The sequence below is a fragment of the Peromyscus californicus genome, unplaced genomic scaffold, assembly GCF_007827085.1.
Source record: "Peromyscus californicus insignis strain IS unplaced genomic scaffold, ASM782708v3 Scaffold_5__1_contigs__length_169319896, whole genome shotgun sequence".
NCBI classification, from domain to species: Eukaryota; Metazoa; Chordata; class Mammalia; order Rodentia; family Cricetidae; genus Peromyscus; species Peromyscus californicus.
The window spans coordinates 66,888,073-66,912,065 of NW_026294573.1; the positions used below are offsets into that span (position 1 = coordinate 66,888,073).

General features: G+C 39.6%; 1 protein-coding gene across 5 annotated transcripts in view; it reads left to right on the forward strand.

Annotated features, from left to right (window-relative positions):
* Window positions 1-23,993, forward strand: part of Bnc2 (basonuclin 2) — a 407,225-nt gene that overhangs the window by 263,050 nt on the left and 120,182 nt on the right. The window lies entirely within an intron of this gene.

Sequence of the window (23,993 nt, forward strand, 5' to 3'; positions counted from 1 at the left end):
AACATACCACAGTTGGCCTTTCAGGGCCTGGACCTCAGAGGGAAGCTGGCAAATCTTCCTCGCTGGAGAACTCCTCAGTGACTGCACGCCCTTGTCGTGTGTACTGAGTTTATCCTTCCAGATGTTAAACTTTGCATGGTTTAAGGGGGGTGAGCAAGTGGCTGGTATCTGAAAATGTAACCTGTAAATACCCCTTCAGTGTGCCCCGGGATGAGAGGAGGCCCACGCTGTTAAAGACTGCACTGTGTGTAGGTGTCACTGGAGTGAGGGTGGCCCAAACAGAGATCCTAGTGTGGAGAGTGTTTGCCAGGTACAAAGTGCTGCTCCTTCAGCGTGGTTTCACTGCATAGTTAACATGTTATTGTGTGTGGTTTGTGTTTATTGTGTTTAAGCAAAAGGAGACATGGAAATAAGCAGACATTTTCTCCACCTCCTAGACTGTGTAATTTTAAAAGATAGGTAATGTTTATAGAAGAAACCCTGGCTTGAGTTTTTTGACAGCCTCGGGTATTGGCTCTTAAGTGGACATACTCTTCATTCCCCAGCAGTGCCAAACATTCAGTGGGTTGTATTTTTTATAAATGTCATGTTATTCTAGCAAGATCTGAGGTAACACCACCAGGCCATGTCTTGAAATGCTTTTAATTTATCATGTACCTCGCTTGCTTGGGCATGTGTGTTGGAGTTGTAAGGACCTCTCTCGGCCATGTTTCCATGAGAGAGACAGTAGCATAAGGGAAAGATGTTGGAAGGGGTGTGCTTGGTGACACAGCCATAATCCTGTAATCAGTCCTTTGGAGCTAGAACTCTTCCCAGCTTCATTAACACTTAGCCCAATGGCAGGCAGATGAGCTGCTGCTGTGGTGGTTGACAACGCAATGTTGCTAAAGGACTTCTGTTTCTCCTATACTAGTTTCCTAGGGCCTCTATCCCCAAACTTCCTGAACCATCAAGGATGATGAGGTCAGTGGAGGAAATGTGGACACAGGCTATTCTGAGGTGACTGGGTGTCTTAAACAACAGACATTTATGTTCTTGTCGCTCTGGAAGGTAGATCCTAGAAGTCAAGTTGTTAGCAGAGTTAGTTTTATTCTGAGGGATTTTTAGTCTTCAGATGGCTCGCCTAGCATGGTCTTTGCCTCTGTGTTTACCAGAGTGCAGTTTGCCTCTGGTGTCTTCTAGTGCTTCGGAGCTTCCTCTTCTTGCAAGGGCACCACCAGTCAGACTTTTGGAGGGCCACCCCAAGGGTCTCATCTTAAGTTAATCACATCTTTTAAGGCTACATATCCAAATATAGTCACATTCCAAGATTCCAAGATGTTGCTTCAAGTATATGAATTTTGGGGAAGCACAATTCTGCTCATGACACTTTTCAGACATCCTTTTTTATTTCCTGGAGGAAATATTGTGTGCATGTGTGCGTGTGTGTGTGTGTGTGTGTGTGTGTGTGTGTGTGTGTGTGTGTGTGTGTTGTGCATGCATGCAAGCATGCACTCATGTACTCATGATCCTCTTACTCCAGTGTTAGGTGTTCTGGGCTTATAGACATGCACTGCTGTGCCTCACTGAGAGTATTGGTGTGCTTGGATAGACTTGCACCCCTGTGCCTAGCTGGAAGTATTGGTTTTGCTAGAAAACAGAGACTTTATGCTCCTTACCCATCACATGAGGTCATTGAAGGCAGAGTGATGTAGACTCTTCAAAGGAAAAAAAAAAAAAAAAGAAATCATGGCTCTCTCCTTTAATGGTTTGTTACTTACTTAACATGACCCTCAGTTTTCTTACTTGTGAATTATGATACTAATGGTAGTGTTTTAGTGCTGGAGGTATAGCTCAGTGGTAGAGTATGTGTTTAAGCATTTGTAAAGTCCTGAGTTCTCCTGTTAAATGATACTTTGTAATCTTACAGTGGAAAACTAGTGATAAAATGAAGGCTTTAATAAATATTCTACGTGAAAAATACATATTGGACAGAAGTTGAGCAGTAAAGAGGGGTGAATAATTAAACAAAGGGCTTTTCTTCTCCGTCTTGAGCCTGCTTGTATTAGCATCATCTATCTACTGGGGGGGTCTCGGGAGACTAGCAGTTGACTGTGTCACTTGAATCTGTTTTATAGATCCACTTCCATGTGCGTATTACATTAGTTGGGCAGTAAAACACAAATGCTGTTTTTATTCCTTCCTGAAAAACATGGTTTAGTCCTGGCCAGTGAGGTTTTTTGGGGAGGCTTTCTGAAGGATGTTTGAGTTTTTACCATCTTGAATAAGATGTTTCTATTGCAGTAAACTCTGCTTTCCCCCACTGTATTCTTACAAATGCTTTTGCTAAAATAATTCATTTTGGGGTTTCTCAGATCTAAGTAAAATGAATTCCAGTTTGTTACCTCACAATTATCATCTTGACCTTTCTTCTACCTCATAGTATGGACGTTTCTGTACATAGCTTGAAATATATACATACACGGGGGTTCGCAGAGCCCCCCCTCCCCCTTCATTAGGGCAAGTATGACAGTGAGGTTGGCTCCCGGCCTCTGAGTTGGCAGTGGGATGAGAGCACCCACTCATTTTGCCCCTAGCATTTCCACTAATTGCTTCATTCCCTCCCCCTGCACAGAAACCCTGAAATCATGTCTCCAATTATTTCTGCTCAGGTGAGACATGGCAGTCTTTCTGGCCGCCTTCCCCATACAGCGTCCTCTGTGTGGAACAAGGAGGAAGTAGCTTGGCCTTTATACTGTGTGATTTCTCTCCAAAAATGTGTGGGATAGAAAAGACACTATGCTAGCATGCAGTACTGTCTCGTGGTAGCATTGGTTACATTCTACTTGTTACTGTGGCATTTAAAACACACATGCACACACACATGCATGCACAAGCAAACAGGAATGCTTGCTGCTTACAGATAACCAAGTATCTAACTCACACAATCTCTATTCAAAAAAAAAAAAAAAGAAAGAAAGAAAAATTTTGGTCTCTTTTGAATAAGTGTCTTCTTACATCTCTTTTGTTATTTTGTTCTAAAGTGCTGGGTTTCATGTGTCATTGTATAACATGTACACGCTCTCATGTGCAAATATGCAGACTCACACATGTATGTGCATGTTTATGTATATGCACACTCCATAGCCTTACTAACTGCTTCTTAAGCTTGCTAGAATTGAAGACATTAAGTGCCTTCAAGAAACCTTGGAGAAATGTTTTTAAATATTTGAAGAGAGATTAATTCAGCCTCTTACAAAATCTGGGTGTTGAAATAACTTAGGGGGCAGCATTGCTCTTTACGAATTACTTCCTTGAAATCTTTAGCTCTAATGAGTCTGGGTGGGGGCACTCAGAACAGTTATTGGATGCCAGTACGATTTCCTACTGAGTAAAAGTTAATAAATGATTTCCTATTTTCCCCATTTAACGAATGTTAGCTCTTTTGCTAATCGAAAGCAAGGTTTGTTGAATTTAACTTTTTAAAATACAAACTTGTTTTCTTGGCATAGGATACCCACCTGATGTATGTAATAACTTAGCTGACGGGCTCAGGGCATCTAATTCTGTCATGTTCCTATTCAGAGTCCTTATAAAGGACTGTAGCATCCTGCCACCTAATTCTCTTTACTCCCGTTTTCCCCATTTAGCTTGTACTGTCTCCACGAACCTTCCCTCTGTTTGCCCAAAACGATCTGAGTGAGTTTAGAAAGTGGGACTTTCCTACAAGGCCAACCCTGCTGGTGTAAGGATGCAAATAAAATATAAGGACGTGAGCATTCACAGATGCTTGTGACACATTTTTATCGGTTGAAATTCAGTTTATGTTTTTACTCTTCCTTCTAACACTAGACCTGCAGACTTGAGTCTCCAGTCAAAGATTTGGCATAATCTTCAGAATTAGCCAGTATTACTAGGATTTTCTTGGTTTTGGGTGAAGGTGGAAGGGAGAAAGGAAAGGACTCTCTTCTCCATTCCCTCTCTGAACTGGCTGTCAGGAGACGTGTTGCCAACAGGAGCTGTTGCCTCTGTGAAAGGGGCCGAGCTGTTTATTATTTATTGTTTGTAAATTAATTTCAGTGTCCACATTCCAGATGAAGACATTCTTTCTAAACCTTTAAAATCAGAGGATAAATAAAGTAGCAAAACTGAAAATAAGCAAAATTCTAAATGGTTTTTAGGAAATATTTAACTACAAGCCAAGACTATTGAGAAATTGTTTTTATACAATGGTGTATACATTAGTTTCAGAGCTGATAAAAATATAGGCCGATTTTTAGAAATCTAATTTATTTATTTTTTCCCCTTTCTAAACTAGCAATAGTTTTCACTTCTGCTGAAGCTCATTTGTTCAGATTGTCTTCATTTTACCTTTCCTCCTCTCTAAAATAAGTTCTGCTGCTCCTGAGAGTAACAGATATGTTAGAGGACATTTGGAAAGAACAGAATTGATATGTAAACAGTATAATACTCAACTTAGTGAATTTCACAACAGCATACTGAGTACAAATTATTTTCCATGTAGACTACTTAGCATTGAGAAAAGGAAATACATTTCCACTAAGCGGAGTGAGGGCGAAAATTTTTCATTCACTTCCAGGTGATCTTCCTTAGATGAGTGTTATTTCTTTTGGCTGGTGCCTCCCTGTAAGAATGTTGTTGCCCTGGAATTCTTGGGAGCACTTCTTTATTATGTTCTATTAGTGTGATTTCCTTTGATCGCTTGCAGTTATTTAGGGAAAATAGAATCCTACATTGTTACTTTAATTATTGCTTCCTCAAACCTGCTTCCTCCTGCCCATATTTTATCTAAACCTTTAGCTTTTTTACTGTGAACTGAGCAGGCTTGCATCATCTGGACCAGTTATCACCGACCGCTTATTAAACATATAGATAAAGTATTCTACCATGTGACTTTTGGTCCTGTGATACATGAAATGCTGAGGGAAATAAAGTTAATTGAGAGTCATGTTCCATCTTACTTTATGATTTAATATACTGTAAGACTTACAATTCATGTAATTCATTTATTTTAAGCATTTCTTTTAAAAATTAACTTTAAAAGATTATGTGTGTGCATGTACACATACACACACTTGCGTTTGGGGTGGGAGAATATAAGTTCGGGTGCCTGCAGAGGCCAAAAGAGAGCCTTGGATCGTCTGAAGCTGGGGTTACAGGCAGTTATGAGCCTTCCTGTCTGGGTGCTGAGAACAAGACTCAGGTCCTCTGCAAGAGCAGTATGTATTATCAACTGCTGAGCTATTTCTCCAGCCCCGGTTTCAACCCTTTCTTTATATAATACATGAAGCATGATTTTTCTTCACAATATCATTAAATTTGAATTCTCAACTTTTACTTAATGTATCTTATCAGACTAGAGACCCTCCCTCAAATGGAAAGTACAATAAACTTGTAGTGATTTTTTAATGAGTACATCACACAGCTGTAGCTGGATATTCTGTATTTTTATTTACTAAATGTTGAGTTTCTATTATAAGACCCAGTTTGTAAAATGAAATTCTAACCCAGGATCCAGGGCATCTTATAATCAAAACTCTTGGTTATATTAGTCCTACATTTAGAATCATGAGCCCTTGGAATTCTGTTTACAAATTCCTCAAATTTATTAGAGACGTGGTACCTTATAAAGACTTGAGCATGGCAGTGCTTTGTTTCTTATCATATGAGAGGTCACATGTCTTCATTATTTGTCCCAGTCTATGTTAAGCTTATGAATTGTCTAAACATCTATGAAACAAGTTTGTCCTCAGTCAGGATCTTGTGTCTCTGAGACAGTCTCCCTGCCTTGTAGCAGTAAGCATTCCTTCCCCATCCAGTTTTCTCTCTCTAATTTTCTCCCTTCACATTAGAAAGTCCTCTATCCTAAGCAATAAAACATGACATTTCTATGCTCTTCTATTCATTCCAAGAGGCTTGGTAGAAGTGTCTATAGAATAATTTATAGAATTATCGGGATAAATAAGAAACTGGGGGGAAAAACACCCTGACCTTTTCTTTCTTAAAGGAAGATAATGTTTTCACATACTAACCTATTGCAGAGCTCTGGCCTCACTTTAACTGGCCTAGAGATGGTCTATCAACAAGTGTTGCTTTGGAAGAACATTTTTAGCAGGTTTTTAGAATCTGGTAAGCTGTACTTCGGTACTCATTTGGGTGCTTGCTTCTTAGCGTAGTGCAGTAATGCTGCTGGTCTGACCAAAGGCAGAAAGTTGGGCTCCAATCAGAAGCACAGGGATGGAGACACTGCGTGCACCCCCTTAAAGATGGCTTCTTTCTGTGATGTGCTAGCCTGGAAAGGGGAGCTAACCCAGTGTCCGCTTAGCAGAATTTGTCTTTCTACTCGGTCCAATTCTTCTAGATACTGTACTAGAACCTGCAGAATTCTTTTGTTAGAGAAACCAGCTGTTGCCGCCCCTGCACTCTGTTGAGGGTCCTGGTCTCTCCATGAAGGAAAGTCCTTGAACATTTCTTCACTTACTTCACTTGAGAGAATAAAAACAAGGACATTTCCTGCCTGGCACAGGGGACTGTTGCTTGACCTGAGGGCAGAGTGCCCTCTTCTGCCTCCCTCCTCTCCTCCCTGATGGGAGCTGATAAGCCACACAGGGAGGAGGACATCCTGATGCAAAGGCTTATGCTTGATTAATGGCACTCACTAGTCTCCCATTGAGTCCCTGGGCTGCTTGTTCCCATTGCTTTCTCAGCCTGCCCACCTTTCAGATGTTGCCTTGAACGCCTTAAATTTTCTTTTAGCATAGCTCAGACAATGGCTCCTTTTCAAAGTCCTGGGCCCCGTGCCTGCTAGCTTCTCAGATGTTTTTGCAATGCGATGTAGCATGAGTGTTGCAAGATCTAGTGTCCGAGGTGCCGTCAGTGCTGCTTTACTGGTCAGGGGTTTCCGGGGTGAAATTGAAGTATACAGAATCTCAGACCATGACAGAGCTCTCTATCAACTAAAGGGAGAATGCTGAAAAATGAGTTAAAGGGACAGTTATGGAATGAGGGGCTTCCAGCTTGCTCTAGCACTGACTGTCAGAACCTTTTCCAGGTTATGTAATTAAGATTTTCTCATTTTTCTGTGAAATATAAATGATGAAAACACCAACACAGGGTTCTTCTAAGATTAAATGAAGTCATCCATATGATTTGGTACATAGTAAAAGCCTGGTAAAGTGTTAGTTGTTATAATTACTAAATCAAAACAACAGATATATTATATCAAAGTTGACTAGTTAAAAGATAGCTGCAGGCAGACTAATGTCTTTGCTGTGTTTCAGTTCTTTTATGTGCAGATTCAAATACTCATAGGAATGTGCCTAACTATCACAGTGGTTTGAAGGAAGACGAAATGGGATGGGAGCTACCCTAAAGTTCTGGCACAGGGATTGTAGCTGCAAATCCTACTATGAAGTCAATAAAGTAATTCTAAACATTAACATTTGTGAGACTATCTAAGAATTGTAGCACTTGGGAGGTAGAGGCAGGAGAATCAGAAGTTCATGATCATTCTCAGCTGCATGGTAAGCTTGAGGCCAGCCTGGGATGTATGAAATCCTATCGCAGAGACAAAGGCAAGAGTTTCTTGAAGTGCAGTGTGGAAGGAGTTTTCTTCAGTGTTGAGTTCTGTCCCAGTTACCTTGGCTGTTATGCCTGGAGCTCTTTAGGGACAGTCATTTCCTCCAACAACTCTACGGCAACTGTGTATGTTCCATGCCCTGTCATGTCATGTGAGCTCTATCTGAACAGAAGTAGGGACAGCCATACCCCAGGACCAGTTAAAATGAATTGTAGTGTATATGTGCTTGTTGGGAAAACAAAAGCAAAAAACTGGAGTAGTTACAGGTTAAAATGTGTAAAAGCTGCTTTTACTTATTTTCACACCTATCCTTTTGCATGTGAATACTTTGGTGGGTATTTTATCCATCACTACTTTATCATTTTATTGCATTTTATTACATCATAAATTTTTATATCTTGCTAACGATCCTACAGGAAGCTTAATTGTTTATAGGAACATCTTAATTAACTAGAGTTCACCAGGTTAAGCGGAACACAAATTGAAGTGGTGATAAATGAAACACCCTCCGCTCCTCTCCTTTTAGCGGATGCACTATTCAGGTAAAGTAGTATCTCCACCTGGGTTGTAAGGACTCATGCACAAGCTGTTTTGATGCTCCCCACCATTCTTTCTCTCTGTTGTTTCATAAGGGATGGCTTCCTCCAGCCTCCCCCATTCCTTTATGGAACTGTGATAAGAATACTATCTCACAGAGAATTCTGACCTGTATGCTGAGAGTCCTGAAATACCTTTTCTGCATCCCATTTTTTGCTAAGTGTTTGCACCCTTCAGATCTTCCTTAGTCAATCTGTTGTGGGCATATGCACAAATTGCTGTGTGTTAGAAACTGAGTAACTCTGAGAGCCAAGTAGATGATGAGGAGTGTCATTAAGAGGTCCAGTAGAGATAATTGCATTCTCCTTTGTGTGGCTCTCCAGTGGCAATGGAAGTCCCACATTGACCTCCTGGGGTTCTCAACTTGTTGATGGCGAGTTGGTGACACTAGGCATGGGGTCACAAACCCATCCAATTGAAATGGCAGTTTACCTGGGCCTTAGATTCATTTGGCCAACAAGTGTGAAATCAGTGCTAGACCTGGCTGTCCAATAAGAACTCTTGTTTTGAGCCCTTGAAATGTGGCAAGTTCAAACTGAGATATGTAGTAAGTGTAAGTATAAACCAGATTTTGGAGGTACTATCTTTAAAAAAAAAAATAGGTTATAAAATTGTCTGTAAGAAGTATTCTTATATTGTCTACATATTACCATCTCTGATATATGTAATAAAATTTTCTAAAGTTTTTGTCATTGTTTACTTTTTGCTTTCATCAGTGAAAGTAGAAAATTTACAATTTTAAAAACTTCCTTGAGGACCTGGAGATGTAGTTCAGTTGGTACTGTGCTTACTTGCCATGCACAAAGTCCTGGGTTCATTCCCCAGCACTGTATAAAACAGGGCATGTCTGCAATTTTAGCACTCAGGGGAGAGGATCAGTTGTTCAAGGTCATCCTTTAATTCATAGTTCAAGGCCAGTCCAGGATACATAAAACCCTGCCCCCCCCCAAATTGTTGAACCCTGTTCCTGTCACCATGCTGTTGGAGGCTGGCTGTGCATAACACAAACTTAGAAAGTTCAATCTTAGATTAAATGGATTGGTAGCAGAGTGGTTAGAACTGACATGAAAGCATGGAAGCCTCAGTTAAGGTGCTAGTCTCTTGGTCACTGTGAACTCTGCCCAGAGCTTCCCACTTCAGCATCTCCACAGTATTGAACATGTGCAGTCTTTCCCATGGTGCCATGTTCATGCATGAGGAGCAATTCCCTGCTCCTACCACTCTCTGCCCTGCACTCACAGAGTGAGTGAGTGCTCTTGTGTGTGCTCTGAGTGCCTTTCACAGGATGGTGCTAGTTTCTGTGTGATGCCATCCTCCCACTGAGCCAGGGAGCCCTGGAAAGGAGACTTCATTCTTGTGATGCTTCTGGGTTATGAAAGACAAAGGTTTATGGAAATTTATTTTGTTCTGTAAGTCTCTGATCCCTAATTGCCTGTTTCTTTCCCAGAAGTCCCTTGCTGTGGTATGCAAGGCTGCTGATTCCTTGTCTTAATTCCCATTGCTTAGTTCCTCTGGAGTCTGCACTCTGTTTTCCTTTAATTTTTCTCCAAATCTTTAGACAACAAAGGGAGAGGTCTATGGAAGGTTTGATAGCCCCACTACCTAGGAAATACAGTTTAAAGACATTAACTTTGTTGGATCATTAACAGATGTTAGAATTTTTGTTTTCTTTAGAAGACACAGTCTAGCATCAAATAACTTTGTTTTAGCTGATAGTTCTTTCAAATGCCTTTTCCTGCAATACTGTGAGAGTAAGAAATTCCTGCTTCCCCCTTGGCTGATCATGCTTTCCACTATCAGTAAAAATTAAAAAACAAATCAACTTCTAACATAAAAGAAAACACCTGTTTGGCTTGGAGAGCTTGGCTAGGGAGATCCTTTTTCTGACATGCCAAACGCGACCATCACAGGGCCCCTGAAAAAAAGGTCTTTTTTTTCTCTCTCTATTTCATGTGAGCATTGGCAGCAACTCTGACAAGCAGTTCTTCATATTTTATTATGTTCTTGTCTGCAGAATCTCTGTCAGGCAAAAACCTTGTCAGCGGAAAACCTGTCGTAGGATCAGAGGAGACAAAAACAGGTGTCATACAGGCAGTCAAAACTGAAGGAAAAAAAAGATTAGGCTAAAGAGAGAGAGGCAGACAATTACATTAATGCCATTGCTTTTATCTTATAGATGTGTGTTATTATCTCGGGGTGCTGAGTGCGCAATTGCCTCCCAGAAAAGTAGACAGGAGACAAGGGGAAACTTGATAGTTATTAACTGAAGAGGCAGTGTGTCAAAGCTGGATGGGGTTCAAAGTTTTACAGAGGGGGGAAATGCAGGCTGTAAGCAGCGGCTGTGTGGTTCTGCTTTCGGCTACATAAACTCGGTAGCAATCTAACGTTTTCTACTTGGAAAAAGATCATAGAGAAAGAAATAATGAAAGATTTGATAGGGAAGCTTTGGGGGTAGCATTTATTCTATATACATGCGACTCAGTCCTAGAACCTTTCCTGTCTCATAAAATCTTGCCACAATATGAGACATGGTGGGGCATGAAGACAGGCATTTGTCAGTTCAGCTGTGTTGTTTGGATATGTTTAAAACACCTATTATCAACACACTTTTAATTAAAAAAAAGCTATTAAGAAGCCCTTTTACTAAGTGTGAACATCTGTACATGCAAGCTGTAAATTAGAAGATCACATATGTGTGCCTCAGTCAGAGACTAAATGAATTTGGCAAGTGTTTTCTATTACTGGGTTTTTAAACACAGTCATATCTAAAGGAAATAACAAATAATACATTTCACAATTTGCATTGATTTTTTTTATTGTGTCTGTTGGTACTGATTCATAGAACTTTTCTAATTAGAAAGTAGAGTCATTATCATGATCAGTTTAGTAAACAGAACTCAAAGCAGCAACAGATATCTCTTCTGTTTCTTTCTTTTCCTTATTCCCCAAAACTTGTTTTCTAAAAGCTGAAGCCATGGTGTGTAGAAAGGAGTTTTATTTTGCCATTGCTTAACCCTGGAAGACTTTTAGCTTTGTTGATAACTCACACGTGACAGGCAGCCCACTAACAGAGGAGGGAGGCAGGCGGCATTCCTGTCTGGTCAGTCGTACATTGGTTGTGTTAATGAAACATCAAGAGACATTGTTCTGACTGTTGGCTTTTTTTTTTTTTTTTTTGGTGTCATGCATTTAAATACTTGGTTAGTTTAGATTTTTTGCTAAGCCCTAAGACGACTTTCTCAACCTTTTTTTTATGAGTAAATCATTATATCAGTTCTTTGATCCTACCAGTCATCAATGCAAAGTAGTTTGACACTTGATATATGCATTATGCAAATCCAGCAATCCAGAAGAAAACAAACATCAGTGTCAGAAGTGCCTGTGGTAGCCAAGAGTTTTAAGGGATTACATGTAGGAGAAGAAAACTAAAAGATTGATTATGGATGTAGAATGAGATTTCAGACTGACTTACTGGGCGAGAAAGAAAAAAGAAACCTGATGACACAAAGGTGACACATAGGTTTAAAAGGATGAAGAAGTTAGAGTCTAGTAATTTCTTTTAGGTATTTGCTACCAGATACTGGCTTATAATGTCAGTACTTTCACTCAATCTTGAAATGTTTCCTTAATGTATCTGATAAAGTTTAAAGCATGTGCTGCGTTTAAGTGTTTCTTTCATGAAAATGTTCTATAGATCTATGCTCCTTCAAAGAAAAGTAAGTCTCTAAAGCTGATGTTTTGTTTATATAAGAATTCATTTCTTTGTTTTTAATAAAAAGATACACAACCACTCAAGAAGCAAATTTAAAAATTTCATGTTACATTTTAATGGGTTATCTTTTGTGGCCAACATACATTTAATTCATTGATACAAAATTGAATGAAATAGGGGTTACGTTGCCAACTTTAGGCTAGTCTTGGCATCTCAGCATTTGGATAGAGCCATAGCAGTAGTGATAAGCCTGTAAACCTGGTTTCAGCAAGGAAATGTAATTACCCAGACTCCTCCTACAGCTGCTGTCAAGTCTATAGATCCATTCCCCGTTCTCTTCACCGCCTTCTTGGAAAGTTGCTGCATAGAAGCAAATATGTGCCCCTAGACTTGGGCCATGGAGGGAAGAGGGATGAGGGGAACAAGGAGAAGCAGCGTTGCACCTGTCTGCCAGGAGGGCGAGCTTCTGAACATCCACATGTTGACAGTCTGCTTTTATGGGTGCTGCAGTCAGACATTAATGACTTCCAACATCAGTTCTGAGGACTTTATTATGCATAAGGCCACAGGGGAGAAGTGCCAATCAGTTTGAAATATTAGCTGCATGGTCTCAAGTGCAGCTCACATTCTCCCCCTGACTAATTGTGGGTGTTTCTGTCTATCTGTTCCCACATTCTGAGAGCTGCATGCCAACTGAAGCTGATTAAACCCAGTGGATGGTGGGACTTACTAGATCCACTTTTGTCCCGTCTTCCTCCCTACAGTGTAGAGTCTTATTTGTAAGAGAGTGTGAGAGTATTTATAGACTATCCCTCATCCATTAAAAGGGTTCATTCGCATGTCTTCCATAGGTGGTGCATGTAGTCCAGGTTTGTGGAGTCTTGGTAGTCTTTTGAATCAAAAGCTACCAACACTACCTGTTTAAAAAAGGAATCAAAACGTCTGTACATCTGGGCTGAAGTTTTCATTACCAGGCCAGGATAGGCTTTTTCAACTACCTATCATTTTCTTTCTTCTCTCCCCCAAAAGTAATTTCTATGTGGAAGCCTCCTCTCTCCTCTCATTAACTTACCTAATTAATTCAACTTTGACAGGAACAGAGAGAAAGTTGTGACTTAAGTAGAACATAAGTTATTGTAAAGTGTACCTAATTTGCTCCCAATTACATAATTCTTCATCCCAAAAGTAGTGAATAAAATCTGCAGATCTAAATATTATTCAAGTCATAAGGAATTTTCTCTTAATCACAATCATTTCTGACTCCATGATCTCCTGATTCACTAAAAAGTTTTTTAATATGCCATCATTGCTCTTTATTAATGTTGTCCCTTAGTGGGGAAACTTTTATTAGGATCAGGCTTAGAGTCTATGAGAAGGTTAAGTCTTTGCCTTGAGCCCTGATGGTCTTTTCTAGTAAGAGAACTGAGTCTTATAATGGCAAAGGATTGATGTTATAATGATTCCAAAGGGCCCTTTTATGATGAAATTCTAAATACGCAAAATCCCATTAAACCCGTAGAAGTTCATGGGCGAGCTCCATTGAAATGACATATCGTTATATTGGGTATAGTGTGCTTATTATAAAATGTGGCATAAGAGGAAATTATTGGTCATATTAGCAGGAATGAAGAACCACTCACCCCCATAAATTCAGAAGCTACAGCTGAGACATTTGAGGTAGAAGTAGTAAAAATATTCTATTTATAAGTAATCAAAACCTTAAATTCTGACCCCAGAAACTGCATTAACAAAATACTGTTACTAAAAACCTTGATTTTAGAACTTTAACAATAATCATGGAAAGAATTCTATATAAAAATTTACTCAATGACATGTGTTAAATGTTAATCTATTAGACATTAGCATAGAATGCCTGGGTCTATTGGTCCTAAAAGCTGACTACTGGACACTCCTGTAGTGTAGAGTCCTAAAGGTGGTTGAGAAGAGAGGTGAATTTCTCTGGCCAGCTTCGTAATTTAAAGCTCACTTGGCATGCTCCCAATGTTAAAAGAGTGAGTTTTATGTAACTTATAAAGTTGTTTAAAACTGACTTTTAAAAACACTCAAATATCCAAGGCATTACTGAAGTTAGTGAAATAACAAATTTTCTTTTACATACTTTTCATATTAATGTCTAATTGTTTTGTACTGTAGTGTGGGTGGCTTTTAATAATTATTCCACTTTCTCACTCCTTATTTCAATGAATAAAAATAATGGCTGTAAGCTTCACACCACTGTGCCTGAACAACTACTAAATGGAAGCCTCTGGACATATGCCTGTAAGTAATGTATTCCTGTACAGATCACCAGAGTCACTTGAATTTGACTTTTAAAGAAAATCATGTTTTTAAGAAGTTGTGGAAAACTAAGAGCTATGAACTACCTCTAAGAGCCAGTTTTCTAAGATCAGTGAAAAGCACTTTTGTACTCATACATTAAGAAAAAAAAAGGATCTGAATGTGTTATTTCTATGACCTTCACAGAAATTTTGAAAGTGGAGTCTTCAGAATTATAGGTTTACATTATTTTAATTTATTTGAAGGTTCTGGAGTGATTCCTGTTATTGAAAATTGAAATGAAAATAGTTATACACTAATTATTATTATTATTATTATTATTATTATTATTATTATTATTATTATTTCTTTAGATAGACAACTCATCTCTGTGTATTTACTTGAAAATGTATTTTATAATGGATATTACTTGGTTAGATTAGCAATATAGTCAAAAGTATATGTTATTATATATTTACTACATATTCTATGTCATAGTTTACACTCACTTAATTTCCATTTCGTTAATGAGCCACAAAAATTCTACCTGTTGTCTTGGTTACGATTCTGTTCTTCACCTCATTTGAATGTTCTTTTTCTATGTATACATGTCTCATCATGGTTTTGGGTTTTTTTTGTTTTTTTTTTTTTGTTTTTTTTTTTAGTTTTATTGCTTAGCTATCACTTGGGAAGACTGTAGATCCTCTCAAAGTATTGAAATTATAAGCAGGCCTCAACTTTTGCTTTGTTGTAATTGCGAATTTGAGGTTCTGTTTATGTCACTTTAAGGAAATCTAGGTAAGTTATAATCCCTCAGCAACTTGATTAATAGTTTGAGAGATGTGTGTACGCACGCGCATGTGTGTGTGTGTGTGTGTGTGTGTGTGTGTGTGTGTGTGTGTGTGTGTTCCTAACTCGAATTTTTATTGTGTAGTTCTGCTTTTTCCAGATGAAATTCTACATATGAAAAGAAAGTTAAGAGTACAAGGAGGTGTGGTGGGGGATGGGTATCAGTCAATGATTAGAGGATTACCAAACACATGATACCCTGGGTTCAACCCCTAGCACCCTAGCACCTGCAACACAGAAATAGGGTAAGTTTTCTGTTCCCTTTAGATTTTTTTTTCCGTCCAGCCTTTTATAAAATAGAATACTTTTCTCTTAGTGGATGCCGTTTTTCCAGCTCTCTGACCCTTTCGTGCATCTCCTTTCTTCTGCACAGTTGAGACTCTATACTTAGCACATTGGTGACAAATCTAGTGATCACAGTTGAGACTTTATACTTAGCACATTGGTGACAAATCTAGTGATCATCTGTGGATGATTTTCATAATGGATAGACATAATGACCCAATCTGTTCACTTTGTTGTCGTTTTTTACAACTAGACTTCCATCTTGCTTCTTCCCTATCTAGAAAACATTGGAAGCCTTAGGAAGGGGAATAAGTAAATCTTAGAATTCCTGTCAAGATAGCACCTTCACCTTGCCCTTTAAATTGCAGTAATTCTGCAACCTCATTGTTCCGTGGAGGCATGAAGAGTAGGGAGAGGGTTGAGAAAGGGGCCTGGACGAGCCCCTGAGAAGGTGGACTCACCGCCTTGACCGGTTCTTTGCAAGGAACTGGGGCTTCCCTAGATTTAGCCGTTCAATCCATTCGGCAATGTGAGTGCTAAACACCGGCAATGGTCTATGCGTTAGCTGTCACTACTTTAGACAAAGCTGCTGTGACCTCAGCCAGTGCAGCATGTAGCCACATGCACAGCTGACCTAGAAGTGCCGACACTGTTGAGGTATTTGGCTAGGTGTGAGGGTTTCTCCCGCCTTTGTGGAAAAAGAAAACAGAACTGCAAGAAAAGCTCAAAAAGAAGAGTTCACGGGAAAGAAGAAAGGTACCTCAGAGCTGCCTTGACATTAAAATTCAGAAAAATGAAGCCGTGCAGATCGAACCTTGCTCTGTCTGCAGCTTCTCCTTTGATTTTTTTTCTCGTCGTATCCTAGCTGAAGTGGTTCTGCTTGGCCCCCCACACTCCCCCTGTAAATTATGTTTGAATGATAAATATGTGTTTGTTTGTTTGTTTTGTTTGCATTTGGGGATTTTTTGGGGAGGGGAGGGGGTGGTCAAGACAGATTTCTCTGTGTAGCCCTAACTTTCCTGGAACTCACTCTGTAGACCAGGCTGGCTTCAAACTCAGAGATTCCCCTGCCTCAGCCTCCTGAGTGCTAGGATAAAAGGAGTACCACCATGCCCAGCTGTTTTTTTTTTCTTTTTGGATTTTTTGAAGTCTTTTTGCCATCCTTTCTTAACCACAAGTGGGTCTGAATCATCTCTGTTCTGTCTTAAAACTTAGCACAGGGCCTGGAAATGCCCATTGAATGACCAAGTATTGGAGTGCTACGAAATCAGTGGGTAACTAACTCACTTTGGTTGGAATAGAGGGTTCATGTCGGAAAATTACTATTCTGGGAAGTAAAACAACCCTGCTCATGGTCATTTGACCATGTTTGGTGTACACGTGTGTGTGTGTGTGTGTGTGTGTGTGTGTCTCTGTGTGTGTGTCTGTGTGTGTGTGTACATGTGCAAGAGTGTGTATTGGAGGGGTGAGCTGTGTGAAAAGACTAGGGAGCATAATAGAAACCTTTGAGAGACAGGCCAAGTGCATTTTAGGAAACTGGCTTAGTCTTACTTGTACTAGACAGAATCAAGAGAGATCCAAGCCTGGTGAAGAAGCATTGCAGTAAGGAGGCCATGAGAGCCTAAACACTTGTTCTGAAGTGGTAGAAGTTAGATTAGAAAGAAGGAGTTGATCCATGACAAACTGCAATGGGACTAATAAGTGACTGATTAGTAAGAGAGCAAGATCTAATTAGAGTTGGTTTGGAATGTTCTTACTAGATAATATTGAGAGAAAAACAATTCAACAAAACAGAATCTGGTATCTGCAGGTATCATCTCAGCTATATAAAGTCACTCATTGACATATCAATATGTGTATAGTCCTTGCCTCGTTTAATGGGATGATAGATGGTTTTATTGTTTTCCCTTTTCTTAAATTTACATCATTTTACAAAGAGAGTTCCTATGAGAAGATAGCACAATAAAATAAGTTGGATTTGAAGCATTTTGGCCAAGTTTCTTAGTCCTCCCTCTCTGAGCAATACAGGTCAGTTTTGTGTTTAGAGTTGAGAATATGGAGTTGAAGTTACAGGATTGTGTGAGAGTAGCTGGATTCCTAGGGCAGATTAACACATGAGGGAAGCGTGAGAGGCTGCTTCTCTGGAAACCCGATGCTTTCTTTGTCGCTCAGTAGATTTCCTCTGCAGATGAGAAGGTCACAGTTATCTATAGTCCTGCTTCATCTTCACCAGAAGCATAATCCCACCCTGCTTCTTGGCTTGATCTTGTTTCTACGCTTTCCACTCCCTTGGAGTTAAAGTAGCACTCTTCAAGTCACTGGAGTGCCATACCTGAAAGAATTTTGAGACCAAGAGCTATCTTAACATATTCACATGCCAGGTGACTTGCCTCTGTTGTCAAGCAGCTGGTGGTGTAGCGGGGGCTGTAGCCCTTGGTGTCTGAGTTTAGGGACTCTCTCCTTAATCTGGATAACAGTAGTTACCTTTTATACTCTAAATCATTGCTTTCGGGCTACACTTTCTAAACCTTAACCTTTGTTTCCAGCAGCCTTTCTCCAGACAGTATTACCATAAAGGTTCATTGCAAGACCTTTATCATTCAACCTATTTATTATGTGTCTCCAGTAAAATTAAGAAGATGGATCTATAAATGGAAAAACTTATGTTTTAAAATTTTACTCATCACTGTAGATAAAAATCAAAATGATACAAATATTAATGTTCATGATTTATTAAGCAGTGAGTAGGTTGCCTGTTGGGGAAATAGAGAAGACTGTGGGTTGTTTCTTCACGGATTATCCATGGATGAGTAGTGCCTATAAGAGGAAAGGCAACTACTATTTCTGTGCTGTTCCCTTTGTTAGAGATATAACTGTTGAAACAGCTGTCACATATATAAGCATTTATTAGCTTCTCTAGATATATGATGCTCACAACTGTTCATGTGTTTATAACAAAAGAAAATACATCCTTATAACAGTTAACATTTTGTTTACTAGTTATTTTCATGTCATTTTACTGATAGACCAACTACAGTCTGTCAGTAAGTCTCTGATCTCTAGTAGAAAACATTCTAAACTTCTTAAGAAAGTTCTGAATAATGATAATTGAAGTCAGTTTGGGGTGTGTTTGTATGTGTGATGTGTGATGTGTGTGTGTAACTATAGAAACCAGTGATTGTGAAATAAATATTTTATGTTGTTTGATTGCATAGGTGATCATTACCTTAGTAAACCTAGTTTCTGAAAGAAATTATGTGGAGTTTGTACCTACAGATTATTTTTCCAGTTGTAAATGATAAAGGTCCAGGAAAGTAATTAAATTGAATTTAGAGGGTAAGCGTCACTTATATGTGTAAGGCGCTTTTCTGATGTCCTAAAGACCCTTCCTAGGGATAAGTAAGTATTGAGAATAGTAAGAGGGTGGTCTGAATGCTCAGGGAGTTTGGAGTCCATCTTTATTATTGAGCACTTTCCAGTGTGCCCTGTAGATGAGGCGTTTGTAAGAATCGCCTGGCATGAGTTCCCAGACTTAACCTGCTCCTCTGCCCTCCCAGGCTGTGCTTACAGCACCATGGCTGAGGTTAATTCAGCTTCTTTACCTACTGTTATTTCCAGAAGCCATGTTTCATGTCTCCCATGTTAGCTAAAAACTGCTTCTTTAACTAAATTTCTGCACATTTGTCAGATTTTCATATGTAAAATTAAAAATGGCCATCTTGTTGAACATTTAACACTTTCTTTGTCCTATTAACAAAAAATTAAATTGAAAGCTCTGCATAGACTTTTGCTTGTTAGAATTAAAGCTCCCTAGAGTCCTCCCATCCGACTTACTAGAATTCTCCCTGCTCTTTGCCTCTAAGGTTACTCAGTTCCCCTTTGTTGTGGTAGAGTCCAGGGCAGCAACATCAGCATCAAGTGAAAACTTGCTAGAAATGTAGTGCCTTGGTTACACTGAATCAGAAAGCCTGGGGGAAGTGGTCCCATTATCTGTGATCTAACAGGCCTTCTGGGTGGTTCTGGTGCACACGATGATTGAGAACCTCTGCCTTGATTCCATCTGCCTGTATCGCTCCCTGACTAGTATCCTAATTCACTTAGAAGACCATACCTTCCTAACAGACTTGTGCTCTCTCCCCCGTACCACAGAACCTTTATAGAGTCTCTTACAGCATTTACATCTCCTGCATCTGTCTGTTTTTGAAGGTGGAGGCCACAACATAAATTACTTTTCATCTACATATGGCCCCTTCTCAGTGGTCTGTTAATAAGTGCTGACGAGCTAGTGAATGTATGCATGAATGAAGGACAGCATTTTAGGAGGAGTCGTGATCAATAAGGTCAGCTGCTGTGGAGAGATCACGGAGAATAATGAATGAAAAATCTATTGGATTTCACAGGAAGGCAGGTGTTGGTGACCTTTGAAATGCTTGCTTCAGCAGAGTGATGGGCAGGAAGCCCAGATTGCTGGAAGTTAGGGGTGTCCAACATGATAAGGACTTACACACTTCTTACTGCCTGTTTATCTGTACATGTAGAAACAGAATTTTCCTGGGTGAAGTTACTGAATTACCTTTTTTGGTTGGTAAACTAACTCCCTTTAGCCTGAGATATTAGGATATGTGATCATTGTAACATGATGTATTTTCTGATTTTAAAATGAAATGAAATGATTACAAACCCTAGAATGATAGAGGACTTGTAGTAAGTGCTTAAAGGGCCATTTCCCTTATTTGTCCATCCCATGATTATTTTTCTTCACTAATGCTGTCAAAGACATTACTCTGTGCATTTTATAAAAGGTGAACTTCTTTAAAATAGTCTTCAATCTGGTCATTGCAGAAATTATGAATTTTATTTGGACTGGGAAGCATCCCTTTAGTTGAACCAGGCAGTAATTTGAAATTGCATGTATCTACCCAGAGAAGTTCCCCAAAGGCAGTTGAATCCATGGTAGTGTTTCCAGTAATCCTGATATGAATGGGAAATAGAATTTATGACTGTATTTTAATTTTTAGTTTCAATTTGAGAGGGGGTGGGAGGGACTGAGATTGAGGGAGATTGATTGATTGATATTAGACTCACGTAACTGATACAATCTCAAGAATATCATTAGTACTGATATGTGGTCTTTTTCAGATTATCTTTTAGCCCAACTCATTCAATTCATACGATTCCTGTTTATTAGCTCTTTTGCTAACTACAAATTTAGAGAAAAAAAGAATTCCAACTAGTTGTAAATAAGATCCTGAATTTGATCTTACAGTCCATCATTCCATCATTGTTGTGGTCTGGGAATAGAACAGACTTGCTTTTCCTCATTGACCTAACTCATGCTTCTTCTAACCATACAGGAGTTAGGCCTGAATCCTCCATAGTTTGGGAGATATTGAAGCTCAGCAGAGTCCAGCTCTGGGTTTGCACATGTTATGTCAAAAGACTGACTTCTTACTTTTCATTCCTCCACATGTTGTCAAAATTTGGTGACTCAACTGTGAGTGGTTGCATATGACTTATATACCAGAATTCAAGAGGCAGAATCAGGCAGATCTGAGAGTTGGAGGCCAGCTTGGTCTACACAAGAGTTAAAAGGCAACCAGGGCTACAAAGTTAATCACTGTCCCAAAACAGACACTGAACAAACACCTGGGTGATTCCTGAGAAACTGGAACCATAAAGCAAGCTTTTTGGTGTAGTGTAGAACCTTAACAGAAAGGTAATCTTTGATGTTGTGTTCAGGCTGAAATTATGGCTGATACCTGTGAGCCATGCTTATACTCTTCACACCCTCGTCTGTGGTTCACCTCCTGGATTCTTGAGAACCTTTTCATTGTGGACGAGTTGGGCTTCGCCATTACTCCTATTGACTGACTAGCCAAACATCTTCTGCACTAGGGTCTAAAGCTGGCCCTATACCTACCTGTGTAAATAAAGTTTTACTGGGACATGCACACACATACATTCACTTCACCTTTATGGGTGTGTAGCTCCTTCCCTGCTCTAATGCATAAGTGAGTAATTGTGAAAGAAAAGTTGTAGCTTCCAAGATTGTTACTAAATACCAGGTCCTTATAGAATCTGTTGTCAACCCCTGCTGTCCATATTGCTTTATCCTACTATTCTTACTTCTTTATATAGGACACATTAATGAAGAATGATCATAAACTGATGAGATGACTCAGTAGATAAAGGTGCTTGCTCCCAAGCCTGATGATGACCTAAGGTCAATCTCCAGAGCCCATGTGGTAGAAGAAAACCCCCCACAAGTTCTCTGACCATTACATGAGCACCATGGTACATGTGCACACCCACAAAAACATTAAATGTAAAAAAAAAAAAAAAGATCAGGAAATAGCCAAACATCTCATTGTCGTCTGCTTACAAACAGTGTTTAGGAGGAAGTGTTTTTGTCTTATATTCTTTACTTGTGCTTTTACAGTTATGTGAAAATCTGTGCCCCTCTCCCTTCTCATTCTGTCTCTTTATCTTTTGAAACCACCAACCTTTTAGCCTCTTAATGACTTGGAAGATGGGGTAACACTTTCCTTTTGTTGACGGAACATGTCTAAACGTAAGTCTGCATTCACTTCGCAGAGTTGCAAAATGCCAAACCCATGCATAAAATTCAGGATTTGGTGTCATGTCCTTTCTCTGTGATCCTTTCAATTTCTCATTTGTTGTGGTCCGAGCACAAACATAGGTTTGTTTGATGGAGTTCAGGAGGGATGGAGAAAGGGAAGTGGAAGAGGAGCAGATTTCCCCAAGTTCAACACTAGGCTCCAAGCAGATCGGCCACTCATCAGGAGGCTGCATAGGCAAGCTGTACTTGAAGAAGAGCAAGATAGCAACATCCCTCCCTTGCTGTTTGCAGCCTAAATGCCCTGTGGAGTGAGAAAAGACTTCAGTATGCAGGCTTGTGAATCCCTTATCTTTCCCAAACGTTAAATTAATTTTTAAAGCTATTTATTCAAAGTTGACTTAACCACCAGAATAGGAGAGATCAGACAAATCAGCTGCAAGAAATGAAGTATGGGGAAACCCGAACTCTTTGACAAAGTATTCCTGGGAGTAAATGTGTTGAATGAAGCCAGCGGGTAAATGATAAGGGCCTTTACACTGTGGATGTAAGAAAGCAATTTATCAAGAGTACATGAACTCTCTAGTGGCTTCAAGTCAGGAAGAAATGAGAGTGGAGGAGGAGCCCTAAAAAATACATTAGAAATACTTAAAAAAAAGAAAAAAAAAGCTCTCTGTGTGTATGCTCTTTTGAATCTCTCCTTTATTATGCAGAAGTACTGGTATGTTTAAATTGGGATGCTCATCTTGCATTTGGATTGTAGGCAATACTTCTGTGAGGGGAAGTTTTTGGCACAGGCCATTCAGTAGCCTAGAATTTTCAGGAATCCTGGGTATTCTCAGGTATAGCTGTGAGTTAAGGCAGAGCACTGTCTGCTATCTATTTGCCTGACTTATGAGGTTAGATGGCCGTCTCACTGGCTTACAATGTTAGCATTCTTACTCTCTCGGGCATATGCTCTCTAGTGTATAATTCTGACAGTTAATTGCAACGCCTTTTGTGTCCTCTTGAGGAGTTAATGGGTGCCTCTCACAGGCCATCTCTTGAATCTTGAAGCATCTCTCAGCCCTGTGGCTGTGACAGGTTTTGCCTTCATCATTTACAGCAGAGAAGCTGGGGCCACACATTTTACGTTCGCAGCAATAGGATTCCCAGTAACTCAGATATAGATTGGAAATAAAACTCAGGATCTTACTGTAAGTGTTTTAACTTTAGGGGAGAGATGCCATTTCATCGAGCTGAGGAGAAAACACAGTTACTGAACTGTGAAATTCCAAATATTTTCTCTGAGAATGGCCATCCTCAGCTTTCTCCACAAGATAATTCCATTAGCTGAAATCACAGGAACTTCCAGTTGTAGTTACTTGTTTTATTTTCATCTGACACCTTGTAAGAACCCTTTAACAAAGTAACTAAGTAACTTCCAGGTGTCACCCTAGTGAAGACAAGACTGTCCCGTAGACAGACGGGAGAGAAATTTAGAGAACTAAAGTTTCAGAAAAATCTCCCTTAGCTAACTTGAGTTGTGTTTTCTTAGCCCTCGGCACAGGTATTCACTTCCTTATTCTTTCTGAGTTAGGCTTTGTTGTAGTTGCTTTTGTTGAGATGGCTTTTCTGTGTAGCCCAGGCTGGGCTTGAATGCTCACTCCTCTTTATTAGTCCCCTGAACACTGAGATAGTTACATGGTCTTCACCCTGCCGGGTGTGAGCTCGGCCTTTAACTCTGTGATTTAGAAAATCATCTTCCTCTCCTGTAAACCGTTTAGGAATTACAAGGAATGTTAGCAGAAGTGATTCCTTTTCTGTTTTAAAGGACGATCTCACTAAGTAGTCCCTGCTGGCCCTAGGACACATTCCTCCACCTGTACGGATATTACAGGTATGTGCCACCATACCTGGTGTCGGAGGTGACTCTTACCTGAACGAGTGATCGTGGTAGAGCCTGTTTTTACAGCATGAATTTGGACTGCTGTCTTTGTGTAGGGAATAGAAGGCACTGCAATAACTTGAGCTGGAGTTTAATGAGTGAATTAATTAGTCATATTTTTTGAAAGAGCCACAGTCATTAAAAAAATCCTCAGTGACTTTCTTTCTATACGTTAAATGTTTTGTCTGAT